Genomic DNA, 9,013 nt, shown 5'->3' on the forward strand with positions numbered 1-9,013 from the left:
TTTATCAAGTAACTAATAAGCTTACTTTGAAAGACAGGGTACCATGTATCGGAACCAATATCTGTAGGTTTCGATTCCGATTCCTATTTTTAGGAATCTGGTGCAACAGGTTCCAGTTTCGGGTCTTGAGAGTTTTACAGGGTCCCCTACTACGCTCACCCCTATCGTTAGGTATTGTTGTGACTTTTTGTTTTAATTGTTTTTCAAAATCATGATATATATTATATAATGTATCAAAAATTAATTAAACTAATTAAAATCATAATAATTTTGAAATTTGTTAACAGAGAAGCGGAAACACATTTTTCTTGTTTCCTATTTTTGATTATTAATTTAAAAAAAAAAAAAAAAAAACATGAAACATAAAACACAAAACAATGCCAACACAGGCTCTACTAATAAATCTTTTTTTGAATAAAATGTATTTTTTAAACATATTCTATTAATAATTCAAAACAAACAATAAATGTCCAATATAGATCTAATATTGACTTTTGTGATTTGTTTTGCTAATAAATTGACTTTATCAACTTTTTTTAGTGTCTAGTAAAACTTTGATGCTACAAACCATTTTAACAATAAAAGTATCAATGTTAAAAAAAAATCAATAAATGATATTGTGACACTGAACCAAACCGTTTTAATGTAATTTGATTTGGTTTGGTTTGACGTATAATACGGTTTGGTTTGATTCGAGAAAATGTCAAATCGTATTACGATTTGGTTTGGGTATAACTTAAACTACACAAAACTAGATCACGAACACCATTAATCACCACAATTTCATACTTCCTCCGTATTAAATTAGATTACACATTTTACATTTTATATAAACTTTGCTTTGCTCAATATTAAATTAGGTTCTTTTTAATGTGTACTTAATTAATTTTTAATATTGTTACTATAGTACTTCTTTTGTTTTTTAAATTATTACATTATTTTCCTTTTAAATAAGTTTTACTAATATTGCATTACATCCATTTAAGAAAACAAAATACCTCTATTCACACTGCGAATACCATTGTGCCCTTACTTTTCACAACCGATTCTTTAGTTTTTTCTTACATCACATATAATATTTCAATTGAATTTTTGCATTAACAAAGGTAATAAAAAATCATCTTATCCAATTTGAGACAGAGGAAGTATTATTTATAAAATAGTTATAGTCCATATCTTATCATTGTATAATTTTTTATTTACTCGAAAAATACAAATCAGTACTTGGGTACGCTAAATTGTAACCCTTAGCTTCGACCCCAAACAAATTAGGAAGAGGCATGTTGTCACGAAATGCGCATCAAGGGCCAACAACTATCCCCACAGAACAACACAAGTCCTTTCGGCGCATTTTGTCCTTACTCATGCGCATCCTGAGAAAAACTCCGCAGATTGTCACTCATCCCAAGACTACTCCCAACAAAGCAGGCTTAAATGTGGACTATCTTAGCATATTAGCTCCCTAAAAAGATGATGCATCTTGTTGGTATGAGTAGTATATTAAACTCCTTTAAAACAATCATGAAGGGTATTACATAAGCAGCATGAACTTTATATGGAGCAATGAACAACACAAACTTTGGGAAATGCTTGGGATACACTTGTACACCACCAATTCAAACATGTCAACTTAGCTAGCCTTAGAGGGGGAATAAAAAATTAAAAGCTGAGAATTTAATTTTGGTGTGTTAATCAGACTTTAAGCCTGTTTTCAAGGGTTTAAGTGGGAATCATTTCACCTAAGCGCCAACTTTTAATATATGCAATTAATTTATAAGCTTGTAAAAAAAAAAAGCTACACTATTAATTTTACTTACAAATTGACAATCTTCATCTACGTCCCCAAAATAACTATAAGGAAATATAGAAGAACATATGCTTTATGAGTGTCATTTATAGCACTCATTTGATCCATTTTAGGGTGAATTTCATTCTCTTTTGTACCTCTTTATTTATTCCTTTTTCCTTAATTTTGCCCTTTATTTCTTTAGTTTGCATTTTCCTTAGTAGATTTCTATTTTCATGTATTTCTTGGTTTATTTCGCATTTTTCCCCTTTATTTGTTTGTTTTCTTTTATTTTTAGGAAAAGTTTGTTCCCGAGGTCTCTTCTCGGGTTTTTTATTGATTAGGATGGCTAGTGTCTTCCATTTGAAGCCCAAGTATGGAGATGTGAAAGTTCCCAGTGATCTTAGGCCGTGCATTCAAGCCGTGGGGGAACCAATTCTGGTGTTGAACCCACTATCAAGGTGTTTTAGGGTTTCCATGCTCCGTGTTCATCAAGCACATCAAGTGGAGCGCACGAGGAGCATCAAGATGAAGGGGAAAAGAGATGTCCTGCTCCTAGGCGCGGGCGCGCAGTGCCCAGTCGCAAGCGCGCCTGTAGCTTTCCCTGTTCCGAACCCTTTTTCTCGCGGCCGTGCATCTTCAAAGTAAAGGTCACGCCTGTACGGGTTCTTTTGGGACAACTAACTACTTTCTCCTTTGTTAGTTTTACTATTTATAGTTTTCTCTTCATTTTTAGAGGGGGAATGAATTAGAAAGCTTAGAATTAGAATTAGGTTTGATTTTCTTAGAGAGAGAAACTCTAGATTTTAGAGAGAGAAACATTGAAGATTGATGGGTGATGATTAATGATAGTTGCAATTGGTTTGAATTCAAGTACATATCCTTTGATTTGATCAAGTTTGTAAGAATCCTCTTTACTTTAATTCAATCTTTAGCTTTTGATTTCAATTGTTTTGTTGATTGTTCAAGTTTATTGATTGGATTAGTTTGATTGGAATGATGTTGATGAATTTAATGAATTGTATAGCTTTGTTCTTGATTTCTTTAATGGATTGTGAGTAGTTTGCTTTCTAGGGATGTGGTGAAGCATGTATTAGTGATGGATCATTAGCTAATTGGGGTTTTTTTTTTTATTGATTTAGTATTTTGATTAAATTGTTGATTGATTTTGTGCATGTGTATGGATTGAAAGGAGTGATCAACCTTGTTCTTCATGCTAGATTGCATTGTGTGTCTACATTGATACGGGCCATTGATTTGTAGCTCACATTTATCGATTGAGCTTGGTTTGTGACGTTCCTAGTTAGAGTCTTTCATAGTGGCACTAGTTAGACCTCTAGGAGATTGCTTGTTGAGATCTTTTGATTGCATTGTCTATCTTCCCTCACAGTACTCGAATTAATCAATCTCCAACCCGATTAGTGCGTGTTCATTGCAAGTGCATGTGGATCCTAACTCACTAGTGTTTGATATATTGATTTACTTTGTGAATTACCTTGTTTACTTAGTTGAATTAGATAACCTACACTACCTCTACGTTTTGAAATAGCTTAACTTTGACCATAGCAAACTTCCCCTCCTCCCCATTCCTAGTGGTTTGACCCGAACTTGCCCTATTACTAGGTGTAGGTTTGGTTACAAATTTAGTTTGATTGGAGGAATTTTAGTTTCAACGACCTACCACCTCTCATCAAAATGGCGCCGTTGCCGGGGACTGGCGTAGTTTTTTGCTATTGTTGTTGAGTCTATTTCATTTTATTTCAAAAATACAAAAAGATTTTTCTCTTTAGGCTACATTTGTAGCTGTGCTACTAATATTTTCCTATGAGATTGTGTGTGCAAGAGAACATGGGAGAATTCCCAAGGATGACATTGAAGGAGTTGGGAACTCCAGGTGCATATAAGTATGAGAACGGGATTGCTCCAACTTCACTTCTAGAAAGTGACTTTGAAATCAATCCGGCAATGATAACTTTGATTGAAAGGCGACAATATAGAGGTGGAACAAATGAAATAAAGTCCCTTTCAATTATCTTAAGGAATTCGAGAAATATTGCAACACGATTAAGGTGAGCGGGGTCGCACAAGAATTCATAAGGCTCAAGCTATTTCGTCTCTCTCTAATTGAAAGAGCTCAAGAGTGGCTAGACAAGGAAGTGAAGCCTAATTCCTTGAGAACTTGGGGTGAAGTCACTAAAGATTTTCTTTCCCGTTTCTTCCCTCAAAAGAAAACGGCGGAGGCTAGAGCTTTGATGAAGGTTTCAAGCAAAGGACTAGTGAAAGCCTCTATGAAGCATGGGAGATGTACAAGGAATATCAACGAGAGTGTCCTCACAATGGAATCCCCAGTTACCAAATCATTCAAATATTTTATGGTGGTTTGAGTCCTCAAGGGAGGTCAAGTCTTGATGTCGGAGCCGGAGGCCCAATAATGAACAAGACCGAGAAGAAGTTGTTGATATTATTGAGGATGTAGTGAGACACTACATGGATTGGCAAGAGGGTGAGAAAGAGCCGACAAACAAGAGTAGTTGCACGGGATGCTCAATTGATCAACTCAATGCTATCAACAATTTGTCCACGCAAATTTCGGGTTTAGGGAAAGAGGTGGTATCTATCAAGGTTAAGCTCGAGAGTGCAACTTCACAAGCATCGATTCTTCCCTCCCAAATTTAGGGGAGAGTTACACCTCCTTACCCTAACACTCTTCCCTCTTCTTGTTGTATGATTAGTGAATGTTGGTTTTGTGATCTATGTGGAATGAATTATCATGATGCTTCTTTTTTCCCTAATGTTTCTTGTGATAGAAATGATGAATATGATGGAAATGGGAGTGAGCAAGTGAATTATGTTGCTAATAATGATTTTGGACCTAGATTTGATGTTCAAAGGAATGTTGGGAATATGAATTATCACAACCACGAGAACTATGATAATTATAACCAAAATAGTGGTTATGGAAACCAAAGAACCCAAGGGTTTTGTGGTAACTATAACAACCATGGTTATAATGGTCAAAGTCATGGCCAAGGATATGGAGATCATAACCAAGGTTATGGTAACCATAATCAAAATCATGGCCAAAATCAAGGTAGGGGTAATTGGAGTAATCAAAGTAGGGGGAATTTTCAAAACAATACTCAAAGAGGTACCCCACTTGGATTTATTCCAAAGACCCGAGGCCAAAATGATAGTTTCTATGATCAACCATGTTCATCTAGGATTTGGTTAGATAATTTCATTGAGAACCAAACCAAGGTGTTGAATACTCATATAACTCTTAGTAATGAGAAGATTAATGACGTGATGACTTATAGTAAGGGGTTAAAGAACCAAATTTCTCAATTGGCTTGTATGTTGAAAGAGTTTGCAAATCTTTCTTCTTTAACTTCACAAGGTATAGATCCTAAGAGTTCTATGAATGCAATTGTGACTAGGAGTGGTAGGATTCTTGAGAGTGGAGTTTCTAAGAAGAGTGATGCTAAGGAGAGTCACATCAATGATCCGATTGAGAATTGAATGAAGGAGATGAGAGTCCATTGATTGAGAAAGTTGATGAGAAATAAGTTGAGAAAGTGAAAGAGAAAGTGAGAGAAGTTATCAAACCAAAGCTCCCATACCCCCAAAAGTTTAATAGGCACAAATTAGATAGATGAACAATTTGGCAAATTCATATAGATGCTTAGGCAACTTCATCTTACCCTCCCATTTACCGATGTCATTGACCAAATTACGAATTATGCAAAATTCCTTAAGGAAATCTTGAGTGGGAGAAGAACTTGTGATATGGCGGAAACGGTTAGTTTGACCAAGAATTGTAGTGCCACCATAATGAACAAGACACCGCCTAAGTTGAAGGATCCTGGGAATATTTCTATCCCTTGTGCTATTAACAAGACACAAATTGATAATGTCTTGTGTGACCTAGGAGATAGTGTTAGCCTTATGCCATACTCGGTCTATCAAAGACTTGAGCTAGGAGAACTCTCACCTACCAATATTACCTTACAATTAGCCGATAGGCCCATTAAAATCCCAAAAAGGTAAGGTAAAGGATGTTCCCTTAAGGGCAGGGAAGTTCGTGATCCCGGTGGATTTTTTGTGCTTGATATGGACGAATATTCCAATATTCCCATCATTCTTGGTAGACCCTTCCTTGCAACATCGGGAGCTATGATTGATGTCAAGAGTACTAAAATTTCTCTAAAGGTGGGGGAAGAAGAGATTGAGTTTGATATGAATGAGAGTATGCAATACCCTTCTTCTTTAGAGACTTGTATGAGAATCAAAATTTTAGATGACATTTTGAATTCCATGCAGGAGCACTTGCTCGCCTCTAATGATCCTCTTGAGTGTGTTTTGTTGAACAAAGAAAAGATAGGTGATCATGGCAAAGAAATGAATTTCCTTGAAAGAGTCATTGATGAAAGCTTGGAAGGAAGTGATGAGAAAATGTGCATGAAGTTCTCAAGCCAAGAAGATTTGCAAGAGGCCTCAACCAAGGAAGGTAAAGGTGTTCCAACGGTAGAGCTCTGTAGGCGTCGTTCGAAGTGCGCCTACGTAAAAGCATGTTGTACGTGAATATGCTTGGCACTCATAGAAAGTGGGAATTGACATTACGATTAGGGACAACGATTAGAGACAAAGCAAAGTAGGGAGCCGCCAAAAAGTTTTTAAGGAACTTGTAAACCGTTCACGGATCATAAAAGGCAACCACGATTAAGGGACAACGATAGGCAACAACGATTGACCCGTGAAGGTTACACCCCATTCATAATCCATGAGATTAATAACTCCATATGGTTCGGAACCATGAAATGACGATCGGGGATGATGGTACGAAGTGTGTCATGGAGTCACATTCGCCCGTATTAGCCTCTACCCGATTATTATAGTGAAAAATGATTCCTGCGATCTCAAAGGCATACAAACAAAATATTCAATTTGCTCCAAACTATTATTAAGATAAATTGGTTTAATATTAATGCAACATATTATTCTAAAATATTAATGATCACTTCAATTAATAACAAGATTAAAAAGCAACCTAAACCGGTTGTCCAAATTATCTTATTAGGCGTGATTTTCAATTACATATTACTTTTAACATGCAATATGGTGATCAATAAATATAATAAAATAAACATCAATATTGGAAGCAATTCAACAATAATAGTGTTAGTAAATCAAATATAAAATAACCTAATCATGATACTAGCAATAAGAAAATAAAATAAGAGTAATTAAATTAATTAGTTACTCACATTCCGCGCGTTCCTTTAAATTGCTACATCATGAATAAATTGTTAGTAACTTCAATAAAAAAATATAAATCAAATGGAAATTAAATTAAATAAATGTAGATTTTATTTGGTCCAAACCCTCAGTTATTGGTACCTTTCACGCCTTGGTTTAAGGACGGAACCTCGGGTGTTGTATGGACTCCTTGCAGTGCTTAGGGGAAGAATGATGTAATTAGGAACATAGGTTTGAGGGTTAGAATATGAGAGAAAGAAAAGAAAATGATTTTTGGTGTAAAAGAGAGAAAGAGAGAAGGATTTGATGTCCCGAACTGCAGAAAGGAGGGGGGTATTTATAAGGAAAATGAGTAGAGGGAACACAAGGAACCCTAAAACCATAAAAAAAAACCCTAAAAATTAACACCGCGATACGACAGAGAACACCGTGACACGGTGCCAGTCACCGTCAGACGGGGGAAAATCCCGTGATACGGGGAAAATTAGAGTGACGTGGGACATATTTGACCTACGGGAAGTGAAAGCGCGTGAAGGGTTTACGCAGAAAACACACGAGAAAATTCCGCGACACGACACACGTACCGTGACACGGAAGTGTCCACCGTGGCACGGTACAGTACACCATGTCACAATATAAGACAACGCGGAAATTACACGGAAAAAGCACCGTGACACGGTGAGAAATACCGTGTCACTACAGCAAGTACCATATCACGGCAACAAGTACCGTGTCACGGCGATAGGTACCGTGCCACGATGGAATTTGACGCGAAAAAAGCTTTAAAAATAGCTCCGTGACACGATGTAAAGCACCGTGTCATGGCACCAGGCACCGTGCCACGTCATCAAGCGCCGTGACACGGTGCTTTTGCACTGTGCGCGGTAATTCCAGTTTTTTACCCGTTTTTAAAATTGCGATAACTTTTGATCCGTAACTTGGAATAAGGCATATAATATATCATTGGAAATATTATCAAGTCTATTTTCCAAGCCAATTAGAATCAGGTCAAATGATTAATAGATTTTAAGATATGGCCGTTTTAGTGGAAGGGTGTTGGTTTTGGGCCGAGTTTAGTGTTTTGCTCATATCTTCTTCGTTATAGCTCGGAATTGGGCTTATAATATATGGTTCGAAAGCTTATTTCAAGGCCTATAAAACCAAATAATAATTGGATCAAAATTATATATCCATAAAATTAGTTCAGTTCGTTTTAGTGATGTGGATACGAAAAGTGGAAAATATGTTATGGTTTAGGGAAATGAGCTAGAAATTGGATTGGTTTATGAAATATATTGGATAGAACATGCATTTAATCACTCCAAAGATTAAATACTCAACTCGACCAATAATAGCGGTGAAAGGTGTTCATCATCGGGTTTGGTTTTGGGGAGACATTTTTAGGTGTCTACAGAAGCCCCCACTTTGATTGAGTTTGTAGAAACGTCAGTTTCAAAAACGATAGTCAAAGTAGTCGATAGGGATGGAGAATGATTTAAGATGTTCTGCGATCCTAAATCACTCTGTATACGCCGATACTTGCAGAAAAACGTTAGTTCTACAGATAAAAGAGTAAAGGGATAGAATGCTTATCTGACACCAGTTTATCGGTGACAAATGAGTTTGGTAGCTTCCTATGATTGAAGGAATCCACTGGATGACGTTTGTTGAAATGCTTTCCATGCCCGAGGAAAGCCGACTGACGAGTTTGGTAGCTTTCTATGCTTGAATAAATCTACCAGATGATACTTTCCATGCTTAATTAAGGAAAGTCGACATATGAATTTGGCAGTTTTCTATGCTTGAAGAAATCCACCGGATAATACTTTCCATGCTCGAGGAAAGTCGACAGATGATGAGATTGCAAGTCTCTGTGTATCGAGAACCTTGCGTCGTGAAATGATAGTGGTTCGATTGTCCCCGAACGTGGACTGTAGATGGTCCACTTGTCCCCGAACGTGGGATGTAATT

At 36.6% G+C, this 9,013-nt stretch overlaps 1 non-coding gene across 1 annotated transcript; it reads right to left on the reverse strand.

The window, feature by feature from the left end:
- Positions 1-4,024: 4,024 nt before the first annotated feature.
- Positions 4,025-4,129, reverse strand: LOC145565357 (small nucleolar RNA R71). The gene has a single exon (XR_014095017.1). It is a non-coding gene; the product is annotated as a small nucleolar RNA R71 (small nucleolar RNA).
- Between the last annotated feature and the right edge of the window lie 4,884 nt (positions 4,130-9,013).

This window comes from Chenopodium album, chromosome 1 (assembly GCF_948465745.1).
Source record: "Chenopodium album chromosome 1, dcCheAlbu1.1, whole genome shotgun sequence".
Classification (NCBI taxonomy): domain Eukaryota; kingdom Viridiplantae; phylum Streptophyta; class Magnoliopsida; order Caryophyllales; family Amaranthaceae; genus Chenopodium; species Chenopodium album.